The 18820-nt window shown below is 42.9% G+C and overlaps 1 protein-coding gene across 1 annotated transcript in view; it reads left to right on the top strand.

Annotated features, from left to right (window-relative positions):
* The window catches only part of LOC145716028 (protein CEPU-1-like), a 759467-nt gene that overhangs the window by 329201 nt on the left and 411446 nt on the right, over positions 1-18820 (top strand). The gene's annotated exons all lie outside the window — the stretch shown is intronic.

Below are 18820 nucleotides of genomic sequence, written 5' to 3'. Positions count from 1 at the left end.
GAGCACTGAAATAAATCCTTCTCGGTGGACAAAAGAGACTCTTTAGTTTTGTTTTTTAAATTTCACCAAAAGAGGCATTTCAAAGTAAAACGTTCATTCTTTAACCCGTGCCCCTCTTTCTGCTGCGCCCCGTAACACCTGGGCTTCTGGGTGACTTGTGGCAGAAGGACAGAGCACTGCTGGGGGGAGCTGTGGGGGCTTCAGCCCACTCCTCCTCTATCAGCCTCCACCAGGGGACGTGCCCTGTCTTGGGGAGTCTTTATACTCTCCTACTCCTATGGATGATTAGAAGGACAAGGTAAGTAGATATGGTAGAGACCAGAAAAAAAAAATCTTCCTTCAGAAGGTGACTTTCAGGGTTGGTGAGATTTAATTTATTTCTCCGTGGCAAGCATCAAGGACGTACATCTTGCACAGAGCTGGTTGGGCACATTTCCTGCATGCCTGTGGCATGGGGACACGGGCTGCTCTTTCTCAACCCTGGAAAAGGGAAACATTGCCCAATGGGGAGCTCTTCATTGACTTCTATGAAGGGATGTGATGTAGCCAGATCGGTGTGGTGAAAGTTTTACAGACAGGAAAGGAGGAGCCCGCAGAGGGGAAGATGATGCTCCAGAATGCATTTCTTCACTCTGCACCCAGGCACCAAGTTTGCTTTGCTTCATCCGTGTGGTATAATTTTCCAGATCAAGATAAGCATGAAGCATGTTGTCTGTCTCCTCCTGTACAATTAACAGTTTCAGGTTATGCTCAGAAGGATAGATCTGTGAGTTTGCAGAGACATTAATAAGCCTATGCATTTAAATAACCTTTATCTGCCAAGGAGCTCATAAATGATGGAACATTACTTTTTTTTCCCCCTTGCTTCAGACACTTAGCGTTCTTATAAAACTTTGAATTTCAGTGTTATCTTTCATGAGGCTATTGTACCATTATGAAAAAAAAACAGTGACAACGATGTCAACAAATTATGGTAACAAAGTCTCAGCAATAGGTACAGAAAACAATCAGAGAACTGAAATCAGAGTTTCAGTCCCGAATTAGGCACTCACTGACTTTCTGTAGTAGTTTTAGCCAAGCCATTTAATCTTAAACACTCAATTTCATTACCTGTAAAATTGGGATAAACGTATCTAACCTGTAGGGTCGTGGTAAGGACCAAGATGAGATACCTACTTCATTGTGAAACATTATACAAATATGAAATGATTATTATAATCATTTCTTAGAAGCCACTGCATCCCTAAGGAGCAGTTTGCCTTTTATATAAATATGCCAGAGGGAAACTAAGGCACAGATGGAAAATATACTTTTTCCTACTGCAATCTATAAACTAACAACTCCCAAAACTATTAATGCAGACAAAGCTCCGTGAGCTAAAAACTCCTACGGCAAGATGCCGGCTGAAGGACTTACCAGCACCCACCTCGGCATCTCTCTCTGAGTTCCTCTGCAAACCTGTTGCTCCTGTCTGGGGCCTTCTGCCACATGGGGTACAGATTTCTGTGCCAGGAGCCGGCACCACTTCCTGGCCTGCCCTTCTCACACAGTGGACAGGCCTGACTGTACCTCCTCGATCCTTCTCCCTCAGCCTCCCCCTTGGTCTCCAGACAGCTGATCTCTCACTGAAGCTCCTCGTGTTTCTACTGAACGCGGTAGCCTCGTAGCTGGGCTGTCTGCCTCTGGGCGTCTGTTCCTCACCCCTGAGATCAACTTCCACAATCGTGCCAGAGCTATGTCTGTAAAATGCAACACAAGCCATGTCAATCCTAAATGTAACTGCCCCCCAAACCCCCCACCGCCCCAATGCCGCCGTGGACCACAGAATAATCTCGAACTTTTCATCAAAATGAAGAGGACCTTTTTCTCTGACCTCTCAAACACTAACCTACCGCCAGTCCTACCTTTCACTGAAACCTCCACCGAAACCAAGTCAATTTCCTGAAAGCCCTACACACTTTTCGTGTCTGTGCCACTTACGTTCTGTTCTCTTTGTATAGAATCCCCTTCCCTTGTTTCTTCATCTGGCAAGCTCCTCATCGTCCTGTGACCTCAAGGATGCCCCCACCAGGACACAGCCCACACCTTACCACTGTGTCACCCTGATAGATGACTGCACAGGCCTCCCACTGTGCTCGTGGGGTACCCCATGGCACCTGTCACCCGTCAGGGCGACTTTGGTCTTACCTGATACATCTTTCTTAGAAGAATCCACTGATTGGGTTCGAGATGTTTCGATGCTGCCGTTCATACAAGCAAGATTAAGGTGCCGTGAGTCGAATGTGTTCAGTTCTGTGGTAGAGCTGTGTATGTTTGGTCATGCAGTCACTCAGGCCGCTTTGTTAACAGTTTGCTATGGGACACATACTGCAGTAGGTTCCAGGTTAACACAGGGGTTCTTGGTTAGGTGTTCGGGGCGTGCACTACCTAGTATATAAATGTCGACCCAAGCTTCTTTGGTAGTCCCCAGAACCATTGAAAGTTCTGAAAATAGAGGCCTACAGCGGCAGGAGAAGATTCTTCCCAGCAGGGGTCATTGCAGCTAACCAGCCGCCAGACAGAGCTATCATCCAGAGGCATTACGAGTTCTGTCTTGAATTAATAACATTCTAAACGTTTTCTATTTATATGTGAAAATTCACATTTCTTTGCCTTTTGGGACTAGACTAGATCTATTCATTCTCCTTTAATGGCTTTGTAAACACTGTGTCTTCTGTGACCTGCTCCCCTTCTCCCTCTCTCCCTGCGCCCATCTACTGCCTCTTACTATACAGAGGGAGGAGTGATTTTTATTTTGATTGTATTCATTTCCTATAAGGAGAGAGGCTGTGAGTGAATCGTACATTGGTTCAAATGACTTTCTGTTTTGAGAATGTTCCCAGAGGGGTGCAGTTCTTTTAATTTATTTAATCTGATGTGCTTTTTCAGAATCACTCTCCTCTGCAAAGCAGGTGGGAGGGGACCACACAGCACTACCTCTCTCTCTCTGCTCCCCGTGGAGACTGGGCTCTCAACATAAAGTGTGGGGGCCTTGCGTGGCTGTGTGGTGCTGCAACATGATACAGAAAAGCTCCTCCAGCAGCATGGGGTCCTTGGTATCAGAGGGGCCCTGGCTTTGCTTTTTTCTTGGGCCCGCCTCTGTGGCCTGCCCCCGGTTTTGTTTGGACCAAGAATAAAGGACACAGGGCAGCATATGTCCTTAGCACTTGGTTCCACAAGCGTGGCACATGAATGAGCCCTCTTTGGGCGTTAAATAGATCAACAGGTGAAGCAGGAGTGGGTGCTGGAGAACATGTAATAAGTGCAGCCAACTTGGTGCCCACTGAAAATTTGTTCTGAATAAACTCATCAACAGCCATTCGAGTCAGCAAGAGCATGAGCTTATAGGTTTGAATCTCAGCGGGCCACTCCCCAAGACGGTGAGGTGAGCAAACTGACGGGGTTTAGCCGGTGTCCTAGCATGTAGTAAAGGACTGACAGTAACATCCACCTCCCAGCATTGCTCTGAGGGGTGAATGGCATAGAGCTCGCAAAATGCTCAGCTCTGCGCTCTCTCTGGCACGGAGTGAGCGTCCGAAAGTGCCAATGAGCAAAAAAGCTATTATTATTAACTGCGCAGAATTAACACTAGAGGGAAATCATTCTTTTCTTTCTTTTTTCAGTTGAAGGAATTTGGCTTGTTCAAGGAGGCCCTGCTCTGGATCCCTTAGGCCCCACGACCCACATCTGCTCTAGCACGTACCTCTCCATGTGGTCATTGTTCTACCTGCAGGACCACTAGACTTCTTTCTTGTCAGCTCTACAGGGCAGAGACTGAGTCACTGATGTCTTTATGTCCGTCTGTCATGTTTAGGCAGGGTTCTGTCCTGGAGGAGTGGCCCCATGAATGCCCACTGAGAGAAAGCCAGGCAAGCTGTCCCGAGGCTACTTGCTCTTTGGTTTACTTAAGTTCCCACTCAGGTGACCTCAGGTGACAAGCCATTAGGCACCTGCTTACATGTGACAGAGAAAAGGAACCAATTACTTTGTGTCTAAATTTATCTTTTAGAATACTATCTTGCATCTCTTCTTGATAGAAACATCTTTTTTCTTTTATTCATGAGACTAGGTGTTGCCACCTTTGCCCAGGGCTGTTAGACGTGGTTGTTCAAGCCAGACGGTCAACCCGTCTGTGTGTGGTGGCCCTGAATCTCGCTCAGTGTCTAGTTAGAGAGAGACCCCTAAGACATTCCATGAAGTCACATGCACATTGCCACATACTTGTGTATTTTTACTGTCGTTATTTTTACAGTCAGGAGAAATGTTACTCTGGCAACAAAATTATCACCTCCTTTCCTGTAGGTTGCCACTCCAGCTTTCCGTACAAGTTATTGTGACAGTTACAGTTCGTTAGTACCTCCATCAGCCTAACTGCTCAAGCAGGGACCCAGTAGCCTCCCGGCCTCCCTCTTCTGCAGTCCTGTCATCTGAGTCATCACCAAATCCTGTTGATTTCCCCTCCAAGATTCATGGTGAACTCTTCCATTTCCTCTCTGTCCACTAAAGCCCACACCTCAGCACCTGCTTCAACCACAGTGACAGCCATGGGCTAGCATCTCACTCCTCATTCCTCGGAGACTCATTCATTCAAATCCTTCCCATCACTGGAGTCTGGGTAAGATTTGGAATAGCATGCATTAGCTTATGCTCCTCCCATGCCCTTACCAACGAATTTCCACTCCACTTAGGACCAGAGAATGATTTCCATGATCTGGAGAGCTCTCCTGCTGCGAGCCCGGCCAACCTCCGCATTCTCTTCATGTGCCACTCCCAACTGCCTCTGTGTTCTCAGCCACATGGGCCTTCTTTCAGTCCTTTCCAGCCAGTGGTCTTCCCTCCATCCGGAAGACTCCCCCACTCCCCCACTTCACTCCTCCCCATGTCCTACTCACCCTTCAGGGTGTGCCAAATGCTCTTCCAGAGGGTTCATCTCTCACTTTCTAGTCTAAGCTGAGTGGCCTCTGTCAGCACACAGGAGTTATTTATACTTCTAGTGCTACTGATTACCATGAGTAGATACATATTCATGACTGTTTGCTTAATATCTGCTCACGTACTAGATTATCAGCTCCATGTCGCAAGGGATCATGTCTGCTGCTGTTGTTCCCATTTTATACTCCCTACTTAGAGTGAAGTTCCTGCCCCCCCCCAAAAAAATAGCTGCTCAAAAAATTGCTTAATGAATGGAGAAGCCATTCATTTTATTTTTCTGAGTATTTTAAAACTCAGTTGATCTCAGGGAAATGCAAACCAAAACTACTATGGGATATCACACCTATTATAATGACTAATACTTAAAAAAAAGAAAAAGCTGACCATAAATAGTTGTTGGCCAAGATATGGAGCAACTGAAACTATCAAACACCAATGGTAGGAATGTAGAGAACTAGAACTACTTTAAAAAATATCATGGCAATTCCTCATAAAGTTAAATATATATCCACCATATGACCCTGTCATTTCAGTCCTTGGTATTTATCTGAGAGAAATCAAGTGATATGTTTATGCAAAGACTTGTACATGAATGTTAATGGTGGCTTTATTTATATTAGTCAAACCTGGAAACAATCCATGTCCATCAATGGATGGATGGCTAAACAAATTACGGTAAATCCATATTATGGAAGATGACTCAACAATTAATAAGAGTGAACTATTAATGCAGGAAACAGTATAGATGAATATCAAATGATTATCTTGAGCCAAAGAAGGCAGATACAGAAGAGCACAGATGGTACAACTCTATGATTCCATTTGTATAAAATTATAGGAAAAGAAAAACTATAATGACAGAAAGCAGAGCAGTGTTTGTCTAGGGCTGGAGGGGCATGGGGTTGAATGCTAAGGGTGTGAGGTAACGTCCTGGGGTGATGAAAATGTTCTCTATCTTGATTGGAGTAGTGGTTACACAGATGTATACATTGAGCAAAACTCATTGAGCCACACTCCTAAATGGATACATCTCATGTGTATATCCACATATATGTATATGTATGTATAATGCCTTGATAAAGTTGGATGAAAAGCTCAGTTAGGCACATCAGGGAACATCAGTTTTAAATAATCATAGACGTTTTACTCTTGGCCTAGAAGTCCCAGCAAGCCCAGGGAGTGGAGACTGGCGAAAATGGCAGAGGAGAAAGCAATTAAGTTTTCTTTGACAAGATTTTCAGTTTGTCACAGCAAAGTGAACCTGAGAGCTCAAGGCATTAAGATACAGATAGATTACATTTAGGGTTGCCAAAAAAAAAAAAAAATACAGAATGACCAGCTACATTTCAGTTTATGATAAATAATACATAAATTTAGTATAAGTGTGTCCCACACAATATTTGGGACATACTTACACTAAAAATATTTGTTGCTCATCTGTATTTCACATTTAACGAGGTGTACTGTGTTTTTATTTTCTAAACCTAGCAGCTCTTCCGGCATACCGTATTATCACCGAAATGTTTGAATGCATATGTGGAAAGATTTTCTTTTGAACGTGTTTGCATTGTATGATGCCACTCACATGGAAAATTGGAATCAATACTATGTAGCAAAAATAATGTGGATTTCGTAGTGAGTCAGACCTTGGTTCTAATCCCAACTTTGCTTCCCAACTCATTCTGAGAGTCTGGCCAAGCTATTTAACATTTCTGCTAAATGAGGATAGTAACATCTCACTCAGTTTTATTTGAGGAGTGGCAATAGAATAATTAGGTGTTTGTCATTCCTAATCAAGAGGACGGTTTCCTTTCTTTCCGCTGCCCTGCTTTGGCCAGTAGGGGTCAGCATCTGGACCTTCAGAAACACTAACATGTGGTGCCTGAACCAAGGCAAGGACAGCACCACGTCGCTGGCAGTAAATGTCCTTCTAAAAGGCATGCTGGGTTGTCATCTTGAATATCACCGTCAGTATCCCACACTCTCGTGTTTGTGAAGAGGTAGGTGTGTAGCAGTGACAGTAGGAAAGACAATGAGATGTCCTTTTCACAGCCTGCCCATGCTTCTTGAGAAAAGGAAGGAGGTGCAGAGTTGAAGAGAAACACAGAGAGGTCTTGATCTACCCTGAAGAAACTGGGTGGGCGGGGGCGCCCTCATGTTAAAGAATTGCTACAATAGGGGATTATTTTATTTTAGGAAGAGAAGCGGAAATGCTGTTTAGGGGGATAGTGAAAACTGCTTACTCCCCTTACTTACTTTACCTGACAATAACACATAGACCTGAGGGCACTCGGTGAAATTTATGGCCAGTAAACTTCCAGCCGGTAAAAGAAAAAGCTTCTTTATCTGCTATGCAGTTCCCTGCTGCTGGAGGTCATTCAAGCAAAACCAGGGGCTATGTTTAAAAAGGGGACCTGGCAATTTTATGATCCATAAAATCTTGGCTGGTAGTGCAGCTTGGAGTGGGGGCATGGAATGCCACCTGAGAGCCCAGAGTGAAAGCCGATGCCTTCAGCGGGGACAAGCTCTCTTTAGGCCACAGTCCTAGTTCAGTATTTCCCCAAGCTCTTGGCCCTGGGAACATCGCATCTTTTTTGACCCTTCAGTCCTAGACCTGGTAGAGACTTCTTTTGTTGTGAATCTACAGGAAGTCTCATCATCTTCTCTTTCCCTTTTCTAACAACTGGGTAACTAGCTCCCAGTATGAAATTCCTTCTGTTAGAGTTCTGCCATGTATGCATTCTGCCTGACTGGCCCCTGACTGATGTGCCTGGATATGCCCTTTTCCCAGGGTGTCTCTGCCTGTCTCACCATCTTAATAGGGTGGATACATGGGCGGTGATCAGCGTAACTGTGCGGTCAAGGCAAACCTGAACGGAAGGAGACTTGGGTGAAGACTCTCTTCCTGCTCTTCTAGTGCTCTGAAAATGTGCTAGCTTCGTAGGCAATGCTCTGTGACGAGTGATACTCCCCTTAGCTCAGGCAAGATGGAAGCAGTGGCAGGACTTGATGTTCTGGACTTCCACTAGTGTGGCTTCAAGTGAAATCACCATGTGATTATTGTTACTTTTGATGTTTTGTTTGCTTAGGAGGAGCTTATCTCTAAAGTATTCATGCAAAACCAGGATTCAAAGTCATTTAATTATGTGACAGAGGAACTTAACCAGAGCAGGGACAGTAGGACAAAGATTAGTAAAAATGTACCCAGTTGAGAAAAGAAACCCACCCCGATATGAAATGGCAAAGGATATATATTTTTTTAAACATAGTCATGAAAATGTATATTCTAGGGGGTGAAATGTGGATAAAGGATTTACTGTTTATACTATTCTACCACCTTAAAATTTTAAACAGACTTCCACTGAATAGTTTAGGGGTTTAAATGGGTCATAATTCCAAGAGCCCCCAGCTGGTCCCTGGACATTGCAGAAGTCCGCTGAAAGCAAGTTATCTTACTTAAGCAATAAGCAGGAAAGCCCAAGATTTTTAAGTCCGGTATAGTCTATTTTATGCAGTTTTACATTGTTCCACTTGGGTGCCCAAGAATAAGTTTCATTTAAATATAGAGTTACAGGGCGCCTGGGTGGCTCAGTTGGTTAAGCGACTGCCTTCGGCTCAGGTCATGATCCCGGAGTCCCGGGATCGAGTTCTACATTGGGCTCCCTGCTCGGCAGGGAGTTTGCTTCTCCCTCTGACCCTCCCCCCTCTCATGTGCTTGCTCTCTCTCATTCTCTCTCTCTCAAATAAATAAATTAAAAAATCTTTAAAAAAAATAAAAAAAATAAATATAGAGTTACAAATGGTATCATTCTTTTCACTTTCATCTTTGAAAGTAAACTTCTTAATCCAACTCAGTCTTTTTAGTCTCTTTAGCTAGTTGTAGCCAACTCTGATGATGTGGCCTTGTAATATAGGCATGCTTCATTTCTGGACATTTGCAGGAAATTGAATCTTATTTACATTTGAAAAAATTGAGTTGCACTTCACATTCACCACAAAATATGGTCTTCAAAACAACATCCCCAGAGCTCTTGTAAAGAGAGAGACAGACAGACAGAGATTGAAAGTCTTTTTTTAGCAGGAGATTATTATTCCCAAATTTTGGGGATAAAATCCCCAAATCCCCAAATGATTATCCCCAAATTATTATACCCAAATAAATCCCCAGTTTGGTACACTTGGAGTTTTCGGAATCGTATTGTCTTAAGACATCTATCTGTCTAGAGGAGTCCTAATACAGAAGCAGTGACTCTTGGAACATAAGTGGATCACCTGTCTTCATTGACATAAGGAACCAAACTTCGTAAGTTCAGATATTTCATTTTTGAAAAGTTTAGCTGAAGATAATGCAAAGAGAAGAGCCAGGCTGTACCCCTATAGCTGTTGTTTGGAATACATTCTTTGAAAACCTTGACACCTTTATGATTCTGCTTGGAACATGGCAGCCATAACAAGAAGGGTCACAGCTGTACCATTCTGGTACAAAGAGAAGGATTGGAAGCAGTGTTTTTACTCTGCTCTTTATTCCCTGGTACTGTTCATCGGCATATTTATAAGTTCTCTAAAAAATGCTTCAGGCTTTTTAGGGAATGAGAAAATAATTCCATCTTCATGGTTCCAAGTAAAGTATGCCTGGGGCTGCAAAACCAATCCTGTATGGGCTAAGATTGCCTGGCATTCTGGAACCTGAGAGCAAACAGAAGACAGTATTCAATTTACACAGCTTTGCAGATCTTATTCAAATATGCACTGGAACAAGGACATTGTCATTGGCTTACCAACTTTTCTTTCTTTATCCCCCTCCCTAGCTCTTATCCTTTCCTCCTTTTATTTCTTTCTGTTTTTTATTTTTTTATATTTTAAAAAAATTTTATTGTTATGTTAATCACTATACATTACATCATTAGTTTTAGATGTAGTGTTCCATGATTCATTGTTTGTGCATAACACCCAGTGCTCCATGCAGAACGTGCCCTCTTTAATACCCATCACCAGGCTAACCCATCCTCCCACCCCCCTCCCCTCTAGAACCCTCAGTTTGTTTTTCAGAGTCCATCGTCTCTCATGGTTCGTCTCCCCCTCAGATTCCCCCCCTTAATTCTTCCCTTCCTGCTATCTTCTTCTTTTTTTTCTTTTTGTTTTTTAAAGATTTTATTTATTTATTTGACAGAGAGTAAGAGAGCATGCACAAGCAGGGGGAGTGGCAGGCAGAGGGAGAAGCAGGCTCCTGGCAGAACAGGGGGAGCCCAATGCGGGACTCGATCCGAGGACCCCAGGATCATGACCTGAGCCGAAGGCAGTCGCTTAACCAACTGAGCCACACAGGCGCCCCTCTCTTTTTATTTCCGACTCATTTGTTTGGAGAACACATGCTGATATATTGAACAACAATTTCATTTGCCTATAGTAACAAATTCAAACCACATAAAAAAAATTTGTAAGAGATCAGAAAGAAGGCTGCTCTTCCATTAGAGGCCAGTTGCCTAATGTATTTAAGAACTTTCTCATGATGTTAATCCTTAGACTTGTTAGAACTTATTTTCATAGCTGTTACCAAACTTTCTGGGAAAGAATATACTTCATCCAGGTCACTAAATTACCTTCCTGAAATTGATATGATAGGAAATAAGAATCTATTAAAATCTTGATCCCAAATGGATTTATCTCTCCATGAAAGGATCCAAGTTTCATTTTTATTTTTAGTGCTTTTTTAGATATTCTTTATAGGAGGGAGAAGGCGATGTCAGAGTGTTAATGAAAAAACTAAATAACTCTCTGAACATGAACCCATCATCTGAAAAACAGAAGCTAATTTTGAATTATTAAAGGAGGCTGGATCACAACTCACCACTGAGAAACAGAGGGAGGGAAAATGGTGTTTGGGAAGTCCAATTATTTCTGAACCAGAGACAGTCTTATTAAGTTGGGCAGAAAATTAATTAGGCTAATTAGAAAACCTCATTGGAATTCAGCAAGGAGTTATGAGAGGAAACATGACAACACTGGATGTGGTGGGAGAGGGAGAAGATTCTGGGGGAGAGTGAAATGAGTTTTTCAGGAAGCAATTGGAGGGTGATTCACGCACATTGTGGTTGATCATTGGGTCACTTCAGAGGGAAGCAGCAGTGTTTTTATAGACTTCTGTTCCCAGTTGTGGATCTTCACTGAGTATTAAAAATGATGTCTGGTGTATGTTATAAGGGGGGAGAAAAGAGAAAAAAAAACCCTAAGATTTATTCTGAGGCTTCAGGGGGATTTTATATTTATTTTGGTATTTCCGATATGCTGGTTCATCAGCATGGCGCATTGTTAAAAAGTGCTGGGTGGGTGGTTTTTTATCTTCACGGATTTATGGAGTCCTTAAAACATCTGTTCCGTTCTGATTCCTGCGCTCAGTACAAAGACGTTAGTCAGGGGAAGTGTCTAACGTTGCACTGTTTCAATGCACTGACGTTGGCAACAGCTAATAGAGATAACCCTGATGAGAGAATAGTGGTGTCTGGGGGCTGGGAAACAAGGGCCAGGGGATTCCATAACCAGGAAAAGGCTCATGGAGATAGGGCCACATAATAGGGACTTGGCGACACAGACACTGAGACTTTGAAGTGAGGCAAGAGGGGCCCAGGAATAAGACACCCATGATGGTGAGCAGGCTGAGGAAACTTGCTTCTGGGGGATCATGATGATGGAAAATGACCTCTTCCAGAGCCCTCTGATAGTGCCCTCCTCCTCAATGGGGCCCCCAAGAGAGGAGGCACCATTCTGGCTCCTAGACAATAATTCTTACTTCTGTTGTTGCTTCCCGAGAAAGAAGGGTACAACCCAGCCCAACTCATCAGGATGGAAAGCATCTCAAAAAGGAGACATTTTCCACATGGGATAGGGTAAGATGGAAGTCTTGAGGACAAAGATGCTACCATGGATCAGAGACTCCTCGAAAGAGGCAAGACAGAGGGAACAGAACTGGTAGTGTTTAATACTTTTTATGTGTCAGAGGCTTTTTCTGCATTAACCCCTCTACCCCTCACAATGGTCCAACTTACTTAGTACGTATTGCTAGCCACATTATACAGGTGAGGCAACTGAGATTTCAGGCATCGAATTCATGTGGGATCCACACCTAATAAACAGAGGAAGCTGGAATTCAAACCCAGGTGTTCTATAGATTGAATGTTTGTGTCCCCCCAAATCCATGTGTTGAAGCCCTAATCTGCATTATGATGGTTTTGGAGATGGAGCCTTTGGAGGGCAATTAGGGTTAGATGAGGCCATGAGGGTGGGGCCCTCATGATGGGATTCGTAGCCTGATCAGAAGAAGAAGAGAGGGAGAGAAGGGGATCTCTCTCTCTCTCTCTCCATGTCAGGGAGGAAAGACCGTGCAAGGACAGCAAGAAGGCAGCCTTCTGCAAGCCAGGAAGGGGGCTCTCACCAGAGCCCAACCATGCTGGCACCCTGATCTAGGACTCCAGCTTCCAGAACTTGAATGAATAAATGTCTGTTGTTTAAGCCACCCAGGCTATGGTGTTTATCATGACAGTCTGAGCTGACTAATATACCAAGTGTGTTCACTTTTGAAGCCCTGGGACATTTAACAAACCCATAGTGCCTCCAGGAGTCCCCTCAGTAGTCACTGAGGAAACCAAACAGGCTTTGCATAGGTTCCCATGTGGCTCAGGGTAACGATGGTAATTCCTCAAGCCCTTGTAAAAGTTCCTGCAGTCCCAGGATAATGGAAACTCACCCTGCTCACCTAGACAAGACTCTACTCTCACCTTCCTCTGGGGAAAGGTACAAAGGATCTTAATCATAGGATTTAAAGGTGAGATATTGGGGAATGGGACAAAGTGATGCCAAAAGGGTCTTAATTCTGAGTGTCCTTCATCACGGTAGCTCACAAACACAGACAGATGGGCGGCATAGTCTCCCTGTAGGCCAGGGGCAAGCCAGAGCTGCATGTTGGAAAATTACAACCTGAATTTGTGGGGCTGACACTGGGCAGTCCACTTACACTCCCTCAGGCCCAGCAGGTGCGGTGGCCTCTCAGCCCCTCCTTGGCATGGTCCTCTTCTGAGGCTGTCCTTTTCCCATCACTAAGTTTGCCTGTCAAGCTGAGCCAAGTAATGAGACAGGAGTCAGTTAGTTCTCCCCAATAGACTGCTCCCCTGTCTATTTCCAGACTCCCAGGTGACCCCATTATGATAATGGCCCAACCTGGCTGCTCTCAGAACAGGCCTGATGGAGAAGTGAGAGCCTCCCTGAAATGTGAATTACAGAGAGGCTGGCAGACCACGACTCTGTTCCCTGCTGGCTCTGGACAGGAGCCTTCTGCCTCCCCATTGTCACTGCTGAGCGATGCCATGTGCTTATTCATACCGCATGCTGCTGGCATTCCAGGAACATCCCATTGTGCCATTCATTCCAACAATGGGCTCAGTCTGCTGACACCCAGGGAGACAGGTGGATTCAGAGTGCAAAATGTGTTGCTATACACTGGCTTCCCAATCTGAACTCAGTCTGTAGAGCAGGTGCCCATTTTTATATCCTCAGGTATATAATGCTGTCCCTCACTCTAGACCTCAATAAACACATCTTTTTTTTTTTTTTTAAATAAAATCGAGGCAACCTAACTGCAAAACTTTGGGATAAAAAGATTAGCAAGTCAGTCAGTCATAATCTGGTATTTGATTTAACATCAAACATCTTTGTCTTTCCAAATATTTGAGTATGTTAATATTGTGATAACACAACCAAAGAAACATCATGATATGGGGATTGTGTGTTTCAATAATCTTAAATAATTTTCAAAAGAGTATCATTCTTAACCTCTGGCAAGCTTCCCATCCTGTGTGCACACAGTAGTCACTGAGTCAATGCAGGTAGCTGAAGAGTAGTTGTATAATATTTAGCTAAGATAGAAGCTAAATTTTGAGATAATTTAAAACACAGAGATTAAATGTGTATCACATGTGGTAACTGTTTAGTTAAAGGGACTATATTAAACAAGTGATTTATAGCTTTAGACAAATTACTCTGTGTGCTGGGGTTGGTAAAAATCCACACACATGTCTGAATCTAGAATGGGAAGCAGAAGTGTCTTCATACTACAAACCCCAGAGCTCCTCATTCTGGGCCCATGTGGCTTTGCTTTGTATCCATAGGCAAATCTTTTCTTCTTCTTCTTCTTCTTCTTCTTTTTTTTTAAATTGTTCATGGTTTCCTTTTCTCTTCCATTCCATAAGCTGCTTTATATAGCGCATGTCCCTGTAGTTCTAGGATAATTTATTATTTAATTATGTCAGCATTACATAATTCTTCAGCCTCAGGCTTCAGTGTTTCTATTGTTGTTATGTAACTGCTATGGAAGCAAGTAAGTTTTATTTATCGCTTCCATTGTGGAGCAATAATTATATAACTCTGCAATTCTGCAACTATTATTTCTATTTGTTTAATTACATAACTATAACGATATTAAACCTCTAAAACATTTGGTGATAGATTTATGCAGAAGATGCTGGGAGACAGCAATAATAATGATATATCAGAGTAATAATAAAACTAAATAATAGTGTTAATATTAATATTAATGGCAATAACAATAATAAGCAGCAGCATTACCATTTGCTTTTTTTCTTCATGCTGTATTTGGTCTCTTTAATGGGTTCCTTCCCAAATCTCTGTGGTTAATTAGCTATATAACATTTGGTACTCAGCAGTGGGTACAACCTCATTTCCAGACTTTACCTGGCAAGGCTGTGCTTTATGGAATACCAGATGGAACGGGTCTGTTCTGTCCTTTTTTATGAGGCTTGGAGTGGGCTGATTTCTTTCTTCCCTGTGCTATCTGGGGACCTTCCATAGACAGGCTACCCCGTGCTGAGAGACATAGATGCTGCAGAATCCGGAGAACCCGAGATGTGTTTGGGATTCAGGTATGTGTTGTGGATGCGCCGTTTTGGTGGAAAGAGCATGGAGTTTGGAAAGAGACAGATCTGGCTTGAATTCTGGCTCTGCCACTAACTAGGTGACCTTGAGCAAGTTAGCTACCTCCTTTGGACCACACTTTCCTCATATCAAAAATGAGGATAACAATATCTACCCAGCAAGATTGTGTGTGAATGAAATAAAATAATGGGTGCAAATGACCAGGTCTGTGGTTGATGCTTATGGGTAGCTATTGTTTTGGAGCAATCAGTCAAATGAGATTAAGAGGGAGAACCCTCCTCCAAGCAGCTTCTTATTATGAATCACCTTGTTCTTGCCTTCTCGACTCATGACCAGGAGCTCCCTCCCTCCCAGAGCCCCCCAAAGTCACCCAAACAGTTGCAGAGGTAACACGGAACCAGCAATCCCTGCACACTGCCTTCCTTTCCGGCATTATCTGATTAATCATCACAGCCACCCTAAAAGGTAAGGGCGATTGTTATCTCTGAGTTGAGGAAATCAAGACACAGAGAGGTTAAGAAATGTGCAAAGTCCTCCCAGCTCATGGGTAGTGAGCGCGGCCAGCGCATCATCTCCACAGCAGGTGTTCTTTAGCCATACTCTACATTCCTTCCAGGTGCATAATCGGCAGCTGCAGAAAGAAGCAGCCCTGTGAGGACCTCCTCCTTCTGGGGAACCAACTATCTCCTTCCCCTCTTCCACCTCTCGGGTCCATTCTCTGCAGAGCAGTGTATCTCATCATCTGAAAATGCAAATCAGTGTCATTATTGCTACTTTTAGACCCTCCAATGGCTTTCCATGACTCTCAGCCTCTTGCCAGGGCCTAAATCTAAATACCTGTATGATCTGACCTGGTCTCTTGCCATTCTCCATCATCTGCCTGGCCCTAGACTTTCCCTGACTGCATCAGGCTCCACCTTCGTTTCTCTCAGGGAATTGCACTCAAGTTTCCTATGCCTGGAATACTTTCTATCATCTCATCCCATAAATCTCCACTTATATATCATTTCCCCCAAAGCCTTACCTGAATTAACCTGGGCCCCATGTCTTCCTATTCATTAACAAGCACCTTATATGTTTCATGTACTATGTAGGTACTATCCCTGAAGTTATTTTATTTTTCTGATCATTTGGGTTTTTCAGCATGTCCTTCACTAAGGTGTAAACTTCATGAAGCCAGGCACTGGGTCTGGCGTGTTCACAGTCTAACCCTATCCCTCAGCCGCCAGCGGCACATAACTCAGGACCTGCAACTCAGTAAGCATTTGCTTATGGGAAGAATCACTGTCTGTCTTTGTGTGGCCATACATGCCTTTGGGGTTCAAATAGTTCATGTATAATGGGAAGGAAAGGAGATTGCATTTTCTCATGAGGAGTATTAGTTAACATCCAAGATGTGATATAGCACCAATTTTCAAAAGTTTAGATGTGGATGAGAGCATGTTTGGGAGCCAGGAGCTGGGAGCATAGTAGGACAATAATGTGGTCAGCCAAGGGCTGAGTGTGTCAAGGAAAAGGCAGCTGATTCAGACACACTTGAGAGGGGGAGGGGGAGAGTCCTGCTTTGTTCCATAAATGTGAGGAGAGTCAGGGTTGTTGTCCCAACCTGACATTTGACTGGGGACGCTGGGACTCAGAACAGCTACACTTCCAGGGGGCACACGGCAGGCTCCCATTCTGCTAAGAGTACACTTACCACCAAAGAAATCAGACAGGTCAACCTCCATTATTCCACCTGTCCTCCAGTTATTATTTTATTGAAACATTTTCCTTCCTTGGCTTATATAGGTGTGTGATCTTAAAAATATGTTACTTATGTATAGCATTGAGGTCTTTCTCCTTTCCATTGACTATTTTCCTTTTCAGTCCGATGCTTTTCATTCGTACACGTCACATTTCAGTCACTGCCACCTGAATAACAGGGAACATAAATATTCAGATCCAGCCCTCTTTGTCCCCTTCTTCGTTTCCATTTTTTTTCTCAATTCACCATCATGGGGATATTCCTCTCTTTTTTCCCAGTGGATTTGTTACCATAACCTCATCTTCCTCAATAGTCATCACCCCTTGATTTTATTTTTTAATTATTAACGAATGTGATTAAGTAGAAATCACTTGTATGTATTTCTTTTGTGCTGGAAACTACAGCCAAGGCAGTAAATAATATGTAAGGGTTAACAATTCAGGCTCCAGAATCAATTGGCCTGGCTCCTAATCTCTCTTCAAGGGCAAATTACTTACCTTTTGGGGGACTTTGGTCCCTTCATCTCCAAAGGGAGTTCAAAACCTGATTTCATAGGATTGTTGTAAGAATTAAACAAGGTAATCCAAATACAGCGATTAGTAATTCCTGAATATATGAACTACTACTACTACTACTACTACTACTACTACTACTACTACTATTATTATTATTATTATTTGTAGTTGCAGGGAAAGTGTTTATGGTTCTAATAGCACCAGTAGAGAGTAAATCATGATTCCCAATCTATGGGACCCAGACCCCTAGGTTAGTGTAGACTAAATAAATGACTTAGATATTTTTGTATTATTTTTGAAAGTGTGAAGTTTTTGTTATGTTTAATAATATAGCTCACTTAAGTGCTACTGATTTCATCAAATTAATGCAAATCTTCACAGAGGAGGTGGAGGGTCCTGATAAGGTCTTGCTATCTCAAAAGGTTGTTTAACATTAGTGTAGGTTGCCAAGTACAAAGACTGGGCATATATCACATTCTCTAGGCAGTTCCTATGAGAGCAACATATAATTAAGCATTTAATGGCAACTTTTCTGTTGTGGATCTCACAGAAATCCTCTCCTAAAACTGTTTCCCAGGTTTAACAGTTCACACCCATCTCTGAATCCCCTATATATTTTTTTCCATCCCATTAGTTTGTATTTTATTCTCCAATGATTTGATATTTTTAGTTTTTTAAGGTGAAAAGTCTTCTACTGAAACTATTCTTTCAATTAGGAAGAAAAGCACTCAAACCCTCTTCAAGCTTTATGCCTCTGTGAAAATGGTAGCAGAGAAACTCCAATGTAAAAACAAGACAAGGAAGGAGGTAAGAAAAGAGGAAATTAAAGAACAAAGAAGAAAAATAAATGTTCATCAGTAACTAGCTTCTGGTATCTCTAAGGCATTTACTGTTTCCTTTTTTTTTTTTTTTTCGGGGAGATCAAACTATGTTGAGTTCATTAATTATAGGCATTTGGATAATGCTTTCCTGTAGGGGTTCTATAACCCTGCCTGTGGAGCAAATTTTACTGGCTCTTTTTTACAAATGAGGCAACAGATATTCAGAGCATTGGTGAGAAGTAACAATGCTCAAAGTGACAGTCAGTGACTAGAATAAAGGCCGTGGGTTACAAATGCTGTGTTCTTGCTACCTGTTCATGAGGGAAGGCTGGGGGATAGGAGCATCAATCACATCTCTGCCTTGTATATTCTGAACCCATTGAGAAACATGCAAAGAAGTCAGATGTCCATCCAGTCCAAGTAGACTAGCAATCCAACCTTGGCCTCTCACTAACCAAGGGGTATTCGGCGTGGTGGAGGCAGATAATGCATCCTGGGGCACCAGTCTCACCAGAGCACACATGCTCAGGAAGTTACCCAGCCTAACCAGTTACATAGATCTCTCCTCTCCTCGGGGAAAGAGCCAATGCAGAGGGTGTGGCAAAAATGTGATTCCACTCATGTTTCCTCACAGAATTAAGAAGATGAGACAGGGTCCAATTAGTCCACATTGCTATTTTGTTTATTCATCTGTTTTTTTTTTTAATTTTTTTAATTCACGTATAATGTATTATTTGTTTCAGGGGTACAGGTCTGTGATTCATCAGTCTTACACAATTCACAGTGCTCACCATAATATCTACCCTCCTCAATGTCCATCACCCAGC

This window comes from Leptonychotes weddellii, chromosome 11 (assembly GCF_054177405.1).
Source record: "Leptonychotes weddellii isolate Sample4059 chromosome 11, ASM5417740v2, whole genome shotgun sequence".
NCBI lineage: Eukaryota > Metazoa > Chordata > Mammalia > Carnivora > Phocidae > Leptonychotes > Leptonychotes weddellii.
Note: the sequence above shows the minus strand (reverse complement) of the source record. Positions and strands in the feature narration are given on the sequence as shown.